Source organism: Triturus cristatus, chromosome 10 (genome assembly GCF_964204655.1).
Source record: "Triturus cristatus chromosome 10, aTriCri1.1, whole genome shotgun sequence".
Taxonomy (NCBI): Eukaryota; Metazoa; Chordata; class Amphibia; order Caudata; family Salamandridae; genus Triturus; species Triturus cristatus.
The window spans coordinates 318,001,159-318,022,309 of record NC_140593.1 but is presented as its reverse complement, the minus strand read 5'-3'; the positions used below and the strand labels follow the sequence as shown (position 1 = coordinate 318,022,309).

Sequence of the window (21,151 nt, the reverse complement as noted above, 5' to 3'; positions counted from 1 at the left end):
TCACCCTCTCCAACCAGCCCCAACAAACAACAAATCCCTCCCTCCAAAACAAAATATTAAAACAGGGTAGAAGAGGGCATTATGGATGTCGGTCAATGCTCTGCTCTATTGAGGTGAGCTGGCCCTCGATAGTGCCCAGCTGCTGCAGGATGCGGCGCAGCAATGGCCTGTTGCCATTGTGGTTGGGGGGTGGCAGCAGTTGGCTGGCAGTACCAGCGGCGGGATGGCCGGGAGGCTGGAGGCTGAGGGGGACCAGCTGCACTGGGGCGTGGGAGCTGAGCTTTTATCTCTTCCTTTTCCAGGACCACCAGCCGCCGGTATTCCAGCTGGATATGCTCCAGCCTCTGCCGCCAGAAATGGGCTGCTCTCTTCTGCCTGTCGTCTGGTCTGGCGGAACCAGCAGGAGCAGCTATACTGAGAAAAACAAAAAAACAAAATTGTAAATAATGCTCCTTGCAAACAATAGCTTTAAATAACAGCATGGCACAGTAGCAATACATTTCTGGTCCCCTATGGCCATTGGAATTTATTTGATACGATGATTATGATTAGGAGAATCACAAGGCACTTTTATGGTATTTTTTTACCCACACATGTTCCCAAACATAAAAAAGCAGTGACTCTGTGGCAGAAAAATAACAGGCAGACTGGCAGAGAATAACATCACAGAATTAAAAAACAGTGATTGGATATTCTAAAGGCTTTTCAAGTAACTATAATAAGCAGAATCAGACACTTTCAATTGAACAATAAATGACTTATGACATGCACTATTATGGAGTTCAAGTTGTGTGTGGTGGTAAAATAATGAAGCCATGCTCATTGCTAGCCAACACCTCTGCTAGTTTGCTACTGGCTGAACCTGTAGTTGACAATTTCCTAATTCCAATGGCCATGCTCTTCGCCAAATGTGTTTCTCTTTCTACCCTGTTTTCAAAGAGGCTGCTGAATAATAAATAAGATCTACATCAGTCACACAGCTCACGTATGAAATATGGATATTAATATATTATCCCGTCTTCCGTAAGTAGAAGTTGAGGAAAATGAATCTAATGGACTGCAGACAAAGGAACCCGCCACCATGTTTTCCAACAAATTTATATGCTGGGCAAGAACCAAGGAAAGGGAAAATAATTTTCTCTACTGCAGGGGGTAGGGTAGAGAGATTAGACAGGTAGGGTAGAACATTTTTTCTATATATTAGAGGGGTCACTACACTGATGATAGATTCATCATCTTTGATTTATTCACTAGCGGTTCAATTCACAAGGAAAAAATCTGAACAAGTATAAATTAATCTGGTTTGGGAAACCATGATATATGTTCTGGAGTCACTTCACATGGGTATTGCATGATTAAATGTGGCACATGCTAAGAATGGCCCACCCATCCCTTCACTCATATACCATTTCCTTTCTTTTAAGTTACCTTCTGTTGTTTCATGTCCCCCCAAGTGCCTTTTGTGATATCTTGCTACATTTGCAGATAGAAGAGTGCTTAATAACTCAACCACCGCTGTGACAGGTAAAGAGGGTTTCACCTCACAGTCATCTTTGATGACGACAATGAGCAATGCCATGGCAATAGCTAGTGAGCATAGTAATTGCAAGACACATGTGACTTACCAATGCCAGTCCCTGCTGCTGCTTCTCCCCCTGCAAGATCTGAGCCGTCGCCGTCTTCTCCTGCAGCGGCACTGGAGCTGGCATCACCAATGTTCTGTGTAGCTAGAATATAAAACTTTACACATCATTTTCTTTTGATCCCAGATATGCAACCCCAAATAAACCAGTAATCAAGCAATGCAGCACTACAGGTCAGTTAGAACATATCTTCGAAATATCACTGTGGGCATTTGATTGGTTGGTTCAGAAAGTTAGACAAGCCAGTCATGGAATAACGGTCAACGAAAAACCTTTGAGGTTGGGTGGCAAATGCAATGCGAGTGGGACCTCATAATGTTTTCCAGCATTGCTGCCCTATCATTGGAAACTGGTGGTGTACTGTAACAATAAATGACCACTGTCTTGTGAACTGAACTGTGTTAGAGCTAGGCATAAACAGGAAAAGGAAAGCCTTTTGAACAAATATACATGGTAATTTTTTTAATTTGAAAAAAAAAATAGATTATTTAGGCCTGCTATCTGAATCTTCATGATTCACAATAGATATTGCCAACATTACAATAGACAAAATATACCCTAAGATTCTATGGTCCGTTCTATCCACAGCCTTTTATGTGAATGGAAAAAGCTAAGAGAAAATTGTGAATACATGGATTAAAACGGATTACAAGTGATCAAAATGGAGTATTTAATTCACAATGGAATTTGTGGAATACATCCTGATTTTGCTGTGCGACTGGTGGATGGAGCGCCAAGGCGCTCCACTGTTCATGATGTAATTTCCTGTGATGCCACTTGGTAGACAATCAGTGGGTGATATGGTATCTCTACCACTCTTCTGAAATTGTGGAGTCTTTATGCTTTCCCAATTTAGGTAAAGGTAGCCCAGGCCACTTGTCTGGCCTCTGAATGCAAATCACAGATATTCTTCAACCAAATGTATCTATAAAATAACTAGTTCAATTGGTTGCCTGGTGCTTTACATTTGTGAGCATATATTTTCTATTTAGTACAATAATATGCAGTAACAGTCATGAACCAGGACATGGAACTAAATATTCTAGTATCTGTTTCTTTCATGTATTATTATTCACTATTAGTGTAATGAAAAATGGAGCACACTGATCTGGAACCGACAAGTAAAAAATGGTTAAATGCATGTTGTGTGTGTGCTTGTGGCTCAGACTTTGTTCGTGTGAGATAAGTGTGTGTATGTGTCCACATGTGTCTGTATATGTAAGCATTTGTATGTGAGTGAATGTGAGTGAGTCAGTGACAGTTTGTGAGTGAGATTCTATGAGAATGAGGGCCATATTTATTATTTTTTTGATGCAAATCAACGCTGCACCAAAGATGCTGCACAGCCTTGAGATACAAGTAGAAATGCATGATATCCAAAAATATGGTGATTTGTTTCTCACCCTTCCCAACACATGCCCTCTTGTACCATAGTGCAAGGGTGTGTGCATTCTCCGAAGCATAGGTTTTGATCTGGAAGCAGTCCCTTTCAGTAAAAAAAAAAACTATTACTAAAGGCTTTTCCCACTTTGTATGTGTTATGTACAATGCAGCACACATGTGAAGTTGGAAAAGCGAGGAGAAATGAAAGCAATTTTCCTTGTTATGCCTGCCTCGAGGAATCGAGGGAACGAATGGTGGTTTAATATATGTGCGCGGCCACAAGTATGCACAGATCCCCATCGTTAAGATGTTCAGAGGTACCAGTGGCATTGGAAAAAGGTTGTAGTTTGGAGTTATTCAAAACTTCTAAACCACTGCAGCCAGAGAAGAATGAGAACCTGTTGCAACTGTCAGGCCATGACTTCAAGGTGAGATGTAGGTTACTCAGGCTGCGCCTCCAGGTGTGTTCTACTTGGACATTGTGCGGCTGGACAAGGGGGTTAGAAAAAACCCAGTATATTTCAAAAAATCACTTTGAGGCAAAACCGATAGAGTACAATCAGATTTAACTCGCAAAGACTGGATGGAACAGCCCGTTCTCACTGGAGATTTGATACAAACTTTAAAATTGGATGGCTGTCAGTAATAGTACTTCCAGGATTCAACAGGACAATTCTGGGGAATGCTGGGAGTTGCAGTCTTTTGGAGTGGTCACAAACTCTTTTCCAATGAAAACTTGGCCGGTTGCTTTCTCCAATGACAGTGAGGAAGCATATTAAAGAAGGTGCAGACAAACCTGGAAGACATGAGAATTTGAAAAAGGTACACTTGCTGAAACGCTTCATGCATTTTGAAATAAAAGGAGTTTCTGCAGCCCTGCCGTGTACTCTGGTCTGTTTCCAGGAGAGGGAATGATTGGTGGTTTAATATATATATATATATATATATATATATATATATATATATGTGTATATATATATATACATATGCAAAAAAGAAGTAGAGAACTCTGGGTAGTTCTCAAGTTTAGGTGGAAAGCAGCTCCTGTATAGAGCACTCTCAACACCAGCGACACTCTAGATCTGCTCACCTCAAATGTCTGCTTTTCTATCAAAGTTTTTAAGCATAGGATTAGCACAGTGCTATCCACGCCGAGATAGAAATGGACAAAGTCTTTTGCCATTTCTACAACAAAGTCTTTAAGCATAGGACTAGCACAGTGCTGACCTTGCCGAGCTGTAAAATGACAAAAGCCATTTACCACTCCAGGCACAGTATTACAGCTTTGAATTGGTAAAATACCAACCAAGCCAAACTGAAATGAGTAAAAGCAACCCCTGACACAGTGTTTCGCTCTAATTAGAGCTCTTCAGAGAGGTATAGCTTTGTCCAGACACAAGGGAGCACCCAGTATAAGTTAAAAAAATACCCTTTCAGGCATAGAGTGACGAATAAATTATGCAAAAAAGAAGTAGAGAACTCTGGGTAGTTCTCAAGTTTAGGTGGAAAGCAGCTCCTGTATAGAGCACTCTCAACACCAGCGACACTCTAGATCTGCTCACCTCAAATGTCTGCTTTTCTATCAAAGTTTTTAAGCATAGGATTAGCACAGTGCTATCCACGCCGAGATAGAAATGGACAAAGTCTTTTGCCATTTCTACAGCAAAGTCTTTAAGCATAGGACTAGCACAGTGCTGACCTTGCCGAGCTGTAAAATGACAAAAGCCATTTACCACTCCAGGCACAGTATTACAGCTTTGAATTGGTAAATATATATATTATTATCTACTGACGGTCGCCAGTAGATAGTTATAGTTAGGACCCTGTTTCCATAGGAAAACCGCAACATTCTATTTTGAATACCTTTGGCGCCGGTCGACGAATCCTCGCGAAATTTTCAAAACTAATGGGGAGCTACGGTCCGCTCCTACCCTGAAAGTCTCGGGGGGATTCGTCAAGCGGGGGCTGAGAAAAACATATAAATAAAAATATCCACACTTTCCCCACCCCGTGTGCCAAAGGTGCCCGTGGCGCACCTTTTGTGCATGGCCTAAATTTTCAAGGAGCATTTAAAATATTACCTTTCACAATGTAGCGCATAATATGTCCTCCATGTGCGGACGGTGCGCGAAGCGCATCGTGCGTACATGGCCCATCCAGCGTAATGTGGGCACGCGGTACGCGTAGCGCACCGCGTGCCCACCGTGCGTGCACGGCACTAACTGCGTAAAGTGGGCGCGCGGTGCTAACAGCGTAAAGTAACTTAGCATTTAAAAAAACGTACAAATTCACTGAAAAAACCATAGGTTTCACACACGTTATAGTTAGGAATTAGCATTTAAAAAACCTTGCAAATTCAGTGAAAAAACCATAGGTTTCACACATGCTATAGTTAGCTGGAGATTTTACTCATAAAAAACCTATGAAATTCCCCAGTTATAGTTAGTGCAGGCAACTATAACTCACGCGACCGCAATCCTCTGCTGATGACATATGTGTCTTTATGAAAAAAAAATATTTGTAATATATGTATAGCTAAAATTTAATGGAAGAAGACATGGGCAAATAAGTGTCTAAATACAGTATTAGCATCAGCAGAGGATTGCGGTCGCGTGAGTTATAGTTGCCTGCACTAACTATAATGGGGGAATTTCATAGGTTTTTTATGAGTAAAATCTCCAGCTAACTATAGCATGTGTGAAACCTATGTTTTTTTCACTGAATATTACCTACTGGCGGTCGCCAGTAGGTAGTTATAGTTAGGACCACGTTTCCATAGGAAATCCGCAACATTCTATTTTGAATAACTTTGGTGCCGGTTGACGAATCCTCGCGAATTTTTGAAAATAGGTGGGGCGCTACGCTCCGCTCCTACCCTGAAAGTCTCGGGGGGATTCGTCAAGCGGGGGCTGAGATAAAAGGGGGGTCCCAAAACGCGTTTTTCCCATGCATTTTTCCATAGGACCTTTAGACACAGCTACAGCCCGAACGGCTGAACAGAATTACTTGAAATTTGGCAGAGAGGTAGTCCTCAGGTCAAGGAAGTGCCTTTTGTAGGTTTGGTGTAAATCTGTTCAGTAGATCCTGAGAAAATAGCATTTAAAAGCATATATATATGTGGGCGGAGCCTAACCACACATCTCATCCTGAGATCTGATTGGCTGTCAGCACTTCATCCAAGAAGTGTTGGCAGCCATCTTGGGACCAATATACATGATAGCACCTCATTAAAAAGCATTGCAGTTAATAGAAGGTTTTAAGACTTTAGTTACATTATAAATCATTTGTTGATGGTACCATACTCATTTTAGGAATTGTGGTATGTTCTAAGGTGATTTCACCATGTGAAAAAGCCTTCTGCTGGGATATCATGATTGAGAGAAAAATATTTTCTCATGCTTTTACCACAGAGGTTTGGAAGGTGATCTATAGGCTAAACTGAGAGCTTATTTTCTGTAAATTCACATTATCTTTCTCAGTCATGTGAGAATGAAGTCTGACATTCTCAGTAAAACATGTACATCCAACAAGGGCAGAGACTGTCAGTTGATTCCTTTGTGTTCTACTGCAGCTTCCCAGAGTGTTCCAAAGAACTACTAGAGCGCTAACAGTCCTACTTATGATAAACGTATGGCACACCTGAAGCCATCTTGCTTGGATTAAAGTGGTAACTCTTAAAACATTTAATTTAAAAAGGAACAAAATGAGGGGGTTCATTTTTCAATAAAAAGTATGATTAGTGCTGCAGAAAGAAAAATTAGGGCACATTTTGAGTGACTTCTCAAATCCTCTTCTATTTCATTAAAAAATTCTGACATGCAGACTGAAACATGCACTTTCAATACCAGCAGCAGTTTTCCCTGGTGAGCAGTAGCTTTACTACAGTGATCTAATGAGCAAAAAGAGTGCTAACATTCTGAATTTATGGCAAATGTGTGACACATCTGAATGCCTTCTTGATGGAATCAAAGTAAAAAACTGAAAGTATTTCCTACTGAGGAGACTGCAGTAAATGAGGAAATTAGGAAACTTCATAACAAATAAGTCTCCCAAGATGGCCACCAGAGACAAAGGAGCCCAAATGTAGCCCAAATATCACCCAGATGTAGCCCAAGTATAGCCCAATGACAGAATGTCCCAGAATGTTCTTAAAAACAACTAGAGCGCTTACTGTCTTCATTATGACAAAAGTATGGCACACCTGAAGCCATCTTGATTGGAATAAACTGGTAACACTTAAAACATTTAATTTAAAAAGGAACACAATGAGGAGGTTCATTTTGCCATAGAAATTATGATTAATGCTGAAGAAAGAAAATGAGGGCACATTTTGAGTGACTTCTCAAATCCTCTTCTATTTCATTAAAAAAATTCTGACATGCAGACTGAAACATGCACTTTTAATACCAGGAGCAGACTTCCATGGTGCAGTAGTTTTACTACAATGATCTAATGAGCAACTAGAGTGCTAACATTCAGAATTTATGGCAAATGTGTGACATATCTGAATACCTTCATGATGGAATCAAAGTAAAAAACTGAAAGCATTTCCTACTGAGGAGACTGCAGTACATGAGGAAATTAGGAAACTTCATAACAAATAAATCTCCCAAGATGGCCACCGGAGACAAAAGAGCCCAAATGTAGCCCAAAATCACCCAGATGTAGCCCAAATATAGCCCAATGACAGAAGTGTGCAAAACACTTATTATTTTGTGTTTTTGCAGTGTTATATAGTGCAGACTTGTCAGGTATTGGAGTGCTTTACATGAGCATTGGTTACATCACACAAGAACACATTCATTTTGGTTGTAGACATGGGGAGACTAAGTGATTTGACCAGAATCACAGAATGTCGAGCTGAAGCAGAAACTTCAACCTGGTTCCCCAGTTGCAAAGTCTGCAGTTCTGGAAGTAACACCACATCATCTCCCCTAAGTGCAACATTTAATCAAGTGGTCAACTGGATAAAAAAACATAAAGATAACAAATAATTTAAAAGTGCTTTGTCGCTATTTGAAAACTCAGAAAATATGTCCTTATTTTAGCCTTTTAGAGCACTAACCATAATTTTGATGCCAATAAGACCCTCTCATATATGTAATTTCTAAAGGAAATGCTCTAGGTATTACAGTTTTGATTACATCAAGATGATGTCAGGCGTTCCACACTTTTGTAATAAATATAGAATGTTAGCAATCTAGTTGTTCATTAGGATACTGTTGAGAGGCAGAGGCCAGGGGCACGGACTCTGAAAATTGAAGGCAGGTAGGAGGGTGCAAAGGCAACAATTTAACCACACTGAGCAGGCAGGAAGGGCCGTGGAAGCACAACAGACTATGGAGGGCAGTGGAAAGGGGGGCAGGGGCAACAAACCAACAATACAGGACTTGCAAGAGAGGCTGTTGGAGGCAAGATCTATTACGGGTCAAGGAAGCTAGGGGCGGTCCCCAGATCCCCGGGAGCCACCACAGAACTGAGCAGGAGAGTGAGTCAGGGACAAAAGGGGCACCTTAATTTGAGCCGGGGTGCCTAGGAACGCTTGCTCCAAAAATGAAGAAAACAGACATATGAGACATGGAATTGGAGGCAGAATACAATGGCAGTTTAATGAGAAGATGCAACTTCAAAGAAACCGCAGAATAGAGACATAAAGTAAAAAATACAGAATCCAGATAATCATACAGCTGTCATGATATTCTCTGTATCTCAATTAATGTACTGACAGAGAGAGAGAGAAAACACATCTATAAATGCATCATGAGAAACAAGTTACACCAAGGAAAATGTTACCTAGGAACACTCACGTTTACTCTTAGAGCAAGCATTCCTGCAATTACAATACAAAATCTTTTAAATGCAAAAGTAAAGAGAACAATGGTTAAACATAACATGACATTTCATATAGGTAAAATAGAATAAGATACTTCAAGCAAAGCAGAGCAAGACATTTTAAGCAAAGGAAGACAAGAGCTCCCAGCTCTTGGGGAAAACCTGCACTGCCTGTTAACCTACATACAGACGGCGAGGTAGTCCGTCGATATCTGTGGGTGCTCCCTTTTTATATCATTTTGTGGGCTCCTTTGCACGCTACATCTACCTACGTATGCTACCCAAAAGCTTCGTCTGCAGATTTTACCAGACATTTCGTCATTTACCCACTTAATGCTGACAATGGACTGGGTGAAAAGGTCAGTCTCTCAGGCCAATCGCTTATCGTAAGTTCCATAGAGCAAGCAGAAAATAATGGGTATTGTACGGGAATTCAATATATTCATGTATAAAATCTCCTCAGTTCTCCTAACTTGACGCTCTGCGGTTGCCACTTCCTTAAAAGCGGGAAACCTGCCCAGGAAGCAAGTACCAGTCCAGGATGCAGCCTACTGTATGTCGACAGCTTCAGGGGGATGTTGAACTTTGATACCGAGCACGGAGCACTCGGGTAGGGTGGGGGCTACTGGTTTGGAGCAGAAGGCCTCGCAGACCTGCCTTCAGACTGCTATACACTAAAATTGCAGAGCTATGGTCAATTTAACAAAGAGGCCTACATATTGAACAGAAGGGCCTACAGAGGGGTTTTATACTGGCTGAGTGGTAAGGATGTCTCAGGATAATTATATAGCAACACAGGACCCGCTGGTCAATTTAATACGGCCTATAAATGCAGCTGGCAGGGCAAGGACAAGGGTCTCATACTTCAGGTGTGGACAGAACGGGCCAGGGGCCCCCTGTGATACAAAATCTACCCTCCTTCAAGCCTGTGGCAATGTAATAGACCATTGTGGGCAGAAGGAAGAGGCAATGGTAGTACAACCATACATGCCAACAGACCCGATTCAGCCAGGAAACGTCCAATGTTTTTAAGCTCAAATGGGCTTTATTTGATCTGTCTCCTGTCTACAATATCCTCTTTTTCAATGTAACTCAAAGGGGAAAATCAATACCCCAGTTTTTTTTCAAAATCTCCCTCTTACCAAGTTCAAAATGTTCGCAAGTATGGTACATTGGATCATGGAAGGAAATGGGATAGGGACATGGACTTGGATAACAGAGGACAGGAGGGACATGGAGAGGTGCACCAAACTGACCCTGCAGGGCAGGCATCAGGGTTTGCAGCAGCACAATACACCACACGGGAGTGCAGCACAACAATCCATAGAAAGCAAGAGGGAGGGGACAGGACCATGCACATGGACAACAGAGAACAGAGGGGCAAGAGGCAATGGTAGCTAGCTGACCATAATGGACAGACAGGAGAGAAAGCTGCAGCATAACAGACCATAAAGGGCAGGAGGGACGGATCAGGGGCATTACAATGGAACAGACAAGCCAGGAGGGAGGGAGTAGGGCTGGGGGCAAGGGGGCAGGGCAGGAGCAGCAAGATAGCCATGGAGGTCAGGCAGGATGGGCACTAGAAGCAAGACACACCATGAAGAGCAACAGTGAGACTGTGATGGCATACACACAGACCATGGAGGGAAGGTGGGAGGGGGTCAGGGGCAGCTAACTGACCACACAGGGAAGGTGGGAGGGGCCATGGCAGCACAGAAGACCATGCATGGCAAGTGGGAGGGTTAGTGGCAACACAATGGCTATGATGGGCAAGAAGGAGGGTGGAGGGGCATGCACAAAGGACGATGGAGGATAGAAGGGAGGGTCAGGACCTGTGCACAGACAAGAAAGTTCAGGGGAAGGGACCTCACAACAGACCACACGGGGCAGGCAGGAGGAGCAGCTGCAGCACAACAGACCAGGGAGGGCAGAAGGGTGTGGCAGTACAATGGACCATGTAGGACAGGAGGAAGAGGATAGGGGCATGGCATGTGGACAGGCAGGGTGGAGGTGACAGGGACAGGTTACAGTCATCTGACAATGCTAGGCAGGTGGGAGGGGAGTGGCAGCTCAACAGAACACTCAGAGTAGATAGGAGTGGCAGGTCCATGGGACATGGTGGGCAAAAAGGATGGAGCAGGGGCATGCACAAAGACATCGGAGGGCAGGGGGAAGGAGAATAGGGGCAGCAAGCTAAGCACAGAGTTTAAGCAGGAGGTCAATGATGGGGCATAGAATTGGGCAATGGAGGGCAGGAGGAGTGGACTGGTACATCATACTGAGGGCAGTGGCAGCACATCAGACCATGCATGGCAGGAGGGAGGAGGCTAGTCCATGGATTCACACAACAGAGGATAGGGAGGAAGGGGATGGGGCAGCAAGCTAACTGTTCAGAGAAGGCGGGTATTAGGAACTTTATTGTTTTTAAAACATTGTGTCTGTGCGAACTACTTAAAATATGAACAAGTATGCAGCATAATCTCACTTTTATTCAGGAAGAAGAGGACGTTTGTGACTGTGACTCCGGGCTCACTTGGCAGAAACACCCCCTGACCCTCCACCCCCTATCGCAAAATTTAATGCCCGTGAAAAGGGTAGGTGAACACAGTGTTATATAGAACATAGTCCTGAGAGCACGATTGAAAATGAAAACTAGATATAGTGTATGGTATAAACTATGCACCAAAAAGTGTGATATAAGATGAACCGGGCGTGAAATATAATGTGCAATACATTGTGCGCAATGACAGATTCATTGGAGAGCGCGAGATAGCACAGGCACTAGCGCGTGCTATGCGATATGCGCCTTGGAGTGTAATATGCACAGGGCAGTGTTGTGTAACCTAACTAGTCTCTAAAGTTGTAATATAAAATATGTGCTGGGGAGTGTAAGGTTGCATATGCACTGTGACAAAGATATGGATCCCAGATTGTAATATGTATGGCATAGCACTGTGCGTTATAACATAGGCATCGAGAAAGGCACGTTAGATGGGGCAATATAACCTGTGCGAAGACAAGTGTGGCATGACATATTCACGGGGTGGTGTTACAGTGCACATGGGCTAGAGAGTGTCATAGCATATGCACTAGCTAGTGGAATACAACACAGAGGTGTGTGGCACACGGCAGGCAATGGTGGGTGTAACACAGCATTGGGCTCTGTCAGGAGCGCGCTGTGACTCTCAAGTGATGTTCGTCCCCTTTCCAGAGAGTAAAATAAAAAGTATTACACATCCGGCAGTGGATGTGTGTTTTATTAACCGTGAGGGGGGTTTCTTGCATAGTTTTGGTCGAATTTTTGTCGAATCCCCTTTGAATGGCTTGGTGTGCATGTGTATTAAATGTGCCCGTCAATAGCTACCCAAGTTTGTATAAATAAACGACAAGGGTGTCTACCGGGATTAGGCACGGTAGGGCATCAGACATGTCAGAGCTTCACTAGTGTAAATACATTCCACGTGGATTCATTGCATGCATAGTCGCCTTTTAATGAATATCACGCAAATCGTCATGGTGATAGGTACGTACGGTTTGTCCAGCATGTCCTAGGTGTGTCTATAAATATATATTTTTTAAAAATAATAAAAAACAGTGGCCGGCCCTGGGGATTGGGGTCAAAAAAATATAATTAGGAGACTGGCCCTGGGGGATGGGGTCATCAGGGCCAATAAATTAGAATAAGAAGGGGAACCAAACAGCCCCCCTTCTTAAAAAACTAAAATAAATAAAAGACTGGCATCGTGCCGGAGGCCATGCCCCCTCCGTGCAGCACTCTGCAAACGCGCCCCCAACAGGTATCTCCAGTATGCGCCAGGGAGCTGCGCTGCAGCCAGGTGTTCTGAGGCCAAGCCCCTTTTTACACCTCTCTGCAACGCAGCTCTGTGGCGCTTACTGGAGGTACCTAGTGGTCTAGTTTGACCCTAGGGACCCTTAGGATTCAAGGAGACTTAATCTCTCAACTTAGAACAGCCACAGGGCGCGTTTACACAGTGGTGAAGGGAGGGGACGGGGCCTGAGGTGACGTGTGCAAACACGCACTATGGCACGTTTTAAATTGGGGATATAATTTCCCTTCAATACTGAGGGCCCCTGGGGGCTAACTAGCCCACCAAGTGCTTCCAGTAAGCGCCACTGAGCTGCATTGCAGAGAGGTGGTCCAGGCCGTGCCACTTTTTACACCTCTCTGCAACGCAGCTCTGTGGCACTTACTGGAGGTACCTAGTGGGCTAGTTGGACCCCAGGGACCCTCAGGATTCAAATGAACTTAATCTCCCAACTAAAAATGGACACAGGGCGTGTTTACACAGTGGTGAAGGGAGGGGACGGGGCCTGAGTTAACGTGTGCAAAAACGCCCTGTGGCCTGTTTTAAGAGGTAGTTTTAATCCCCATGCCCTCTTATATACTAGGGGCTTACAGAGGAGGTCATGCTAATCACAGGGGGACCCCAACGCATAATGTTCCCTAGTGTATGTAGGTGTTTTCACTGTATTCTAAGTGTCTTTTAACATAGCACTGGCTCTAGGACTGGTTAGTCAGGCTCAGTTACCACCAGTATCCGTGTGAAAAAGTTGAGGGTACAGGATGATTTTGCAACAAGGCTTCTTTCTGCTCTTCTTTTTATTCTTTCTGCACGTTATCCTTCTTCCTGCACTTATCTTCGTATTTGAGGACTTCTGTTGCTTCTTTCTGCACTTCTTTTGTTTCTTTCTGTGCATTTTTTCTTCTTTCTTCACATGTCCTATCTCTGTAGGCATAGTTAGAAATTAGCATTTAAAAAACCTTTGAAATTCACAGAAAAAACCATAGGTTTCAGGCACGTTATAGTTAGGAATTAGCATTTAAAAAACCTCAGAAATTCACTGAAAAAACCATAGGTTTCAGGGGTGTTATAGTTAGCTGGACTTTTCACTTGTACAAAACCATTGAAATTCCCCCGTTATAGTTAGTTCAGCTAACTATAACTCGGGCGCCCGCAATGCACTGCTGATGACGTCACATATTACATCACTCATGACATGGTCAGTGACATCACTCATGACATCACTGATGACATCTCAAATGACATCACTGATGACATCTCAAATGACATCACTGATGACATCACTGATGACATCATCCTTGTGATAGAGTGGCAGACCTCCTCTCACCCTAATATAACCTTTGATACACACATTCAAAAATAGAGACTAAAATTTTCAAAACAATGGACATACCAATACCAGTTACAACAACCTCTTCAGTAATTCTAAGATCCACATACACATCCACTCATTCACCAACAGTCCTATACAGTCACTCATACATGTACTCACTCATCATATGTACTCATACACCTATACATCCTGTTACACAATGCCACTCATCCATAGAGTTACTCACACACATAGTCACTCATGCTAATAAAGAATCAAACATACATTTACTTGCATATACAGTTATACACACACCACCATACTTACTTCTACGGAAACTTACACATACTTAGTCTTTTAAACAATCACTTATAGAAACACATACTTATTCATACAGGAACTCTTTCAATCTCTCACTCTCACATATACTCACATATATACACCAATAGTCACATATACTAGTTTAAAACATATGTAGTTACTCATAAAGACACTATTGAGACAGTCATTCACTCACTAACACACCCATACACACACTCATCCACCCATACAGTCCTGCACACATGCTGTGTTCAACACATACAAACAGTGAGTCACTCATTCATGCACCTATGCACTACGTAATACCCCCCACCGAACCATGCAGACACTCAGACTGATACTCAAAAAACCAACTAATAACCTATATAGACACCCATGTAGCTACTCACCAACCCATGCAGCCACTTATACACAAAGTGAGAGACTGATACAGATATTTACATATTTAAACATTACTCACTAAGCCATGTATTCACTATGATACACTTAATCAGTCAGTTACACAATCAATTTTTCAAAAACAAATCATCCATTTAGACACTTATATACCCATTTATTCTTCCATCGACCTTGAGATATACATATATAAAACATATTTAATTTTCAGAAAAACACACATTCACTGGATGATGTCATCAGTGATGTCATCAGTGATGTCATTTGAGATGTCATCAGTGATGTCATGAGTGATGTCACTGACCATGTCATGAGTGATGTAATATGTGACGTCATCAGCAGTGCATTGCGGGCGCCCGAGTTATAGTTAGCTGAACTAACTATAACGGGGGAATTTCAATGGTTTTGTACAAGTGAAAAGTCCAGCTAACTATAACACCCCTGAAACCTATGGTTTTTTCAGTGATATATATATATATATTACCTTCTGGTGGTCGCCAGTAGGTAGTTATAGTTAGGACCTATTTTCCATAGGAAATCCGCAACATTCCATTCCTAATAACTTTGGCGCCAAATGACGAATCTTCGCGAAAGTTTCAAAACTTTTGGCCAGCACCGGCCTGCTCCTATCCTGAAAGTCTCGGGGTGATTCATCAAGTGGGGGTTGAGAAAAAAGGGGGGTCCCAAAACGCGTTTTCCCCATGCATTTTTCCATAGGACCTTTAGACACAGCTACAGCCCGAACGGCTGAACAGAGTTACTTGAAATTTGGCAGAGAGGTAGTCTACAGGTCAAGGAAGTGCCTTTTGTAGGTCTGGTGTAAATCTGTTCAGTAGATCCTGAGAAAATAGCATTTAAATCAATATATATATCTGTGGCAGCTTACGGTGCCCTTACCGTGCGCTTACGGTAAGCTTACCGTACGCGTACGGTGTCGTGCGCGAGCGCGATTCTGATTGGCTGTTAGATCTTAGTAACCATTCGAATCGGTCGAAACCAGGAAGCGGCGGCCGCCATTTTCTCTCTCGCACTCTGAGGGGGGAGGAAAAACAAAGGCAAAAAACATGTAAAGGGGCTGTTTATACAGCTCCTAACCACCTAGCCTTGATTAAGGTTTCCCAAAAGAACCCCCAATGCAAAAAATTCAATTTTAATTTTTTTCAAAAAAACGCCGATTACGCTTACCGTACTCGTACGGTAAAAATTATTTTTAAAATAAAAATATCCACACTTTCCCCACCCCGTGTGCCAAAGGTGCCCGTGGCGCACCTTTTGTGCATGGCCTAAATTTTCAAGGAGCATTTAAAATATTACCTTTCACAATGTAGCGCATAATATGTCCTCCATGTGCGGACGGTGCGCGAAGCGCATCGTGCGTACATGGCCCATCCAGCGTAATGTGGGCACGCGGTACGCGTAGCGCACCGCGTGCCCACCGTGCGTGCACGGCACTAACTGCGTAAAGTGGGCGCGCGGTGCTAACAGCGTAAAGTAACTTAGCATTTAAAAAAACGTACAAATTCACTGAAAAAACCATAGGTTTCACACACGTTATAGTTAGGAATTAGCATTTAAAAAACCTTGCAAATTCAGTGAAAAAACCATAGGTTTCACACATGCTATAGTTAGCTGGAGATTTTACTCATAAAAAACCTATGAAATTCCCCAGTTATAGTTAGTGCAGGCAACTATAACTCACGCGACCGCAATCCTCTGCTGATGACATATGTGTCTTTATGAAAAAAAAATATTTGTAATATATGTATAGCTAAAATTTAATGGAAGAAGACATGGGCAAATAAGTGTCTAAATACAGTATTAGCATCAGCAGAGGATTGCGGTCGCGTGAGTTATAGTTGCCTGCACTAACTATAATGGGGGAATTTCATAGGTTTTTTATGAGTAAAATCTCCAGCTAACTATAGCATGTGTGAAACCTATGTTTTTTTCACTGAATATATATATATATATATTACCTTCTGGTGGTCGCCAGTAGGTAGTTATAGTTAGGACCTATTTTCCATAGGAAATCCGCAACATTCCATTCCTAATAACTTTGGCGCCAAATGACGAATCTTCGCGAAAGTTTCAAAACTTTTGGCCAGCACCGGCCTGCTCCTATCCTGAAAGTCTCGGGGTGATTCATCAAGTGGGGGTTGAGAAAAAAGGGGGGTCCCAAAAAGTGTTTTCCCCATGCAATTTTCCATAGGACCTTTAGCCGCAGCTACAGCCCGAACTGCTGAACGGAATTCCACCAAATTTGGCAAAAAAGCAAATGGACAGTCAAAGGACACGAAGTATGGTAAAAGAAGACAAAATCAGTATAAAGAAATACGCAAAAAATATTTTACAAGAGAGTAGTACATAATTTGCTGAAAGATACGAAGAAATATAAAAAGAGAGCTCTATTTTATAGAAAGAAGAAGCATATTGAAACCATTGTTGAAAAGGCTTTTGAAGTAAAAAGGAAACTATTCATTTTAGTACTAAACAGAATTCGATCACTAGATAAACCAATCCATTTAATGAAGAGAAAAAAAGTAATTAACAGAACTAATTTTTGTGATTTTTTTTGGTTGAGTGGAAACACAGTGCAAGTTCAGAACCTTCCTTTAATGAAGAGAGTTATTTACAGAGCAATAATTTATTGCATGCAGTTGACACCAGTGGTCGAGCTTATGAGGTTAGAAATGGTTGTCCAATTGACAAAGAGAAAATGGTTCCCAGAAATGCAGAAGAAGTGATATCTGATGAAGTTCTAGGGAGACGTCCTAAAGACCCAGTGTACACTTTGGGTTGCAGTAGTATTTGTAGTGTACATCCACTTCATTCCAAAGAATTGATGGGGAATACGATTGAGTTATTTCAAATGAAAAAAGCAAAAGGAAGTCCCATGAGCGTATGGGAAGAGAGCTTGGAAGTTCGTTGTTTCCCGCAGTTGTTTCCAACAGGACAAGGTGGACGATATGATGAACGTCCTGTGCAGATTCCTGCATCTGAATATCGGACAACAAGATTATATGCAGAAGATCCAAGATTTCGACAATTTATCCCTTATATGTTTCATCTTCTGTTTGAAAGTGACTTGTCTGGACTTTCATATGCAGTAAATCACATTTTAAAAACTGGAGTGCATCTACAAAATGTATCTGCAAATGATTTTATGGATAAGGTGCATCAGAGAGATGATCATTTAGAATCTAAGCTGATTAATCTGATGGCATGTCAGTGTGGGACTAAGGAATATTGGTACCGTCATCATGGAGAACTGAAATGTCTGCTACGGAACTTAGGAACTCCTACATGGTGTCCTTACCTTAAGCTGTGCTGAGTACGCTTGGGATGATTTACTTGAAGTTCTTCAAGAGGCAAATTCCAATATAAAATCTTTTGAATACAAGACACCTGTAGAATTGTGCTCTTTGGATTCTGTTAATGTATGCAGATATTTCAATCATAGATTTGAAGCTATGATGTCTTTTATCTGCAATAAAAAAAATCCTCCTCTTGGAGAAGTTGTGGATTTCTTTTGGAGAAAGGAGTATCAAGCAAGAGGTGCTCCTCATATACATATGTTGTTATGGATCAAGGATGCCCCCAAATTTGGAACTGATTCAGATGATACTTTTTTGTCTTTTATTGAAGAATATGCCACATGTGCTGTATCCAAAAGCACAGAAGATAAAAACTTAAAACAACAAGCATTACGATTCCAAAGCCGTCGATGTGGAAAATACTGTTGACGAAAGTACAAGTCTAAGGATAAGTTCTATACTAAATGTTGTTTTGCATTTCCATGTCCTGTATTATCCAAAGGAAGAGTGAACAGTTTTATGTCAGCTATGCGACATACCATCACAAGAAAGTCTCTGAAAAATACCTAGAATTTAAGAAGAAGCGAAGAGTCAAAATACATAAATGACTACAATCCAGTTATTTTATCCATGTGGAATGCTAACATGGATATTCAGTACTTTGCAAACAATTCCATTGCTGTTGCTCGATATGTAACGTCCTACATTACTAAATCAGAAAAGACGGTATTAAAAGAAATGTGGGAAGAGATTTCTCATGAGAAGACTCTAAGTAAGAAATTATACAGTTTCAATTTGAAGATGTTATCCCTCCGAGAAATTGGAGCATTTGAATGCTCAGATCGGTTATCATCTGCAAGTCTACACTCCAAAACTAGAAGAATCATTTGGGTGAGTCTAGGTCTTGCAGCACTGCGAAATCGGGTACTGAAATCTGTTCAAGACATTGAATATTTAGCAGAAAAAGAACCAGAAAGTACAGATATTTTGAAAACGAATATGTTGGACACATATTACTCAAACAGAAGTCATCATCTTGAGAAAATGTGTCTCTATGAAGTTCTGCAAAACTACACTTATAAACGGAATACTACAGAGAACATCAATGATGGAAAATATGAAGTCATTGGTTGTGAAGGATGTTTGGTGAAACAAAGGAAAGGAAATTTGATTAATCACAGAAAGTTGAGTTGCGACACTGCTGATAAAAGGGAATTTTACTATTTAGCACTTTTGCAACTGTTCAAACCATGGCGTTCAGAACTGGAAATACTTGGAGATTTTCAGAGCTATGAAGATTCATGTAATGCTTGGAAAGATAGCATACAATGCAGTGCTTTTGCAAATTATGTGAAAATGTTGAATGATGAAATTGATCATGATGCTACAATTGCAGCTGAGATTGCTAGAGACAGTTCTCAAGACAATCAAAGTTCTGCTGCACGGAGTCTGGAGAAGCTTGTTGAGAAGTTTCAAGAGTCCTGAAGAAAATGAAACTTCTCATTATTGATGAGGTAATCATGATCTCAAACTTAATGCTTGCCTTTGTGCATTTAGGAATGCAGCAAATTCTTAAAACAGAGTATGACGTGTTATTTGGAGGAAAACACGTCATAGTTTTTGGAGATCTACTGCAACTGACTCCTGTAAAAGGACAACCAGTATTTAAAACACTTGCGCATGAAGACACCAGAAAGTCTCTGGGTAGTGTTGGAAACGTGAACATTTGGTCATATTTTGAATACACAGAACTGACGAAAAATATGCGACAGGCAAATGATGCTGAATATGGAAGTATTCTTCAAGATATAAGAATTGGACTTCTGACAGAACATGGCAAACAAGCTTTGCAGTATCAATTACTTTCCAATTTGTTTCCAAATGAAAATGTAGTTCCTGAGAAAATATACATGAAAATTGCAGAAAATAAATCTGTAATCTGCTTAATGCCAACACTGCGCGAGTGCTCTATATTCAACGAAGAACTATTGAAACTGGAAAATGAAGAAATTAGAAAAATGGAATCCATCGATAAAATAGAGCATGAAGGAATCACTAATATTTTGACGGGAAAATTGAAAACAAAATTGGATTCTTTCGAAAAAAAGATATCTAAAACGGCTGGTTTAGAAAAGAATCTATATGCATGTATAAACTGTCGGGCGTAATTTGGATGTAGAAAAAGGTTTAGTTAACCCCTTCAGTGCCCATGACGAGATAGTCTCATCATGGAGCGCGGTTGCGCTGTGCCCATGACGAGACTATCTCGTCATGAACCCCGCCCGCTAATGAAACGCCCGGCATAGGGCGTGGAAAGGGCGGGGCACAGAGGGGTTAATGGAGCAATGGGTAAAGTTGTGGATTTTGTTAATGATCAGAAAAAAGATGGAATTGAATTTTTAAAAATTAAATTTGATCAGATTGAAGAAGTTAAAGAAATTGGTTGTTGTTCAGTTTGTTTTTTGCTTGTTAAAGATTTATATGTTATGTTATCAAAAGAGGGACTGGTGGGCTTTTATTGAAGAAGGTCCAGCATACATGCCCAATTAGTCATATTGAAAAGAAAGAGTATGCAGTTCCTAAGCGAGACGGGGGAGTGTGGGTGCAAGGAAGAGACCGTAAGAAAGGGGAATTCCTCTATTCGGAACTAGGGTCCTCACACACCCAGCAAGCTAGGTGTCATGCTTCATCATATGGACCTGCTCCTCGTCGGGCCGGCGCTGCAATGCCCGACGGGCACCCTAAAAAGGGGCTCTTTGGCGGAGATCTTTAGTTCCTGGCCGTATGATGCAGTGTGTGTGAGAGGAACCTAGTGGTGTAGATGTGAGTGCAGGTAAGTGGATTAAAACAAGTTGGAGAGTCCAGAAATATAATTTTATTAAGGGTGGCTCTCCACCTGATTAAAAATGAAAACAGAGTGGCAGCTGGCTGATATTATGATTCAGCTTGGCTAAGCTCTTCTGTGGTGGTCGACATGTTTCTTGCCCGGTGGTCCTATTGATCCGTGGCAATTCCTCAGGACCTATTGAACGGTCAAATAATCTACACAAAGTGGTAAGTACAACTGTTACCTGCACCTGTTATATGGAAAACGATCTCGCCATATGCCTAAGGGAACCTATTCTG

General features: G+C 41.8%; 1 long non-coding RNA gene across 1 annotated transcript in view; it reads right to left on the bottom strand.

Annotated features, from left to right (window-relative positions):
* Positions 1-226: 226 nt before the first annotated feature.
* Positions 227-21,151, bottom strand: part of LOC146789375 (uncharacterized) — a 95,336-nt gene continuing 74,411 nt past the window's right edge. Inside the window, exons 2-3 of the long non-coding RNA XR_014969791.1 lie at positions 1,626-1,727; positions 227-414 (exon numbers count right to left, since the gene is read on the bottom strand). This is a non-coding gene — a long non-coding RNA (uncharacterized LOC146789375). The remainder of the gene's footprint in view (positions 415-1,625; positions 1,728-21,151) is intronic.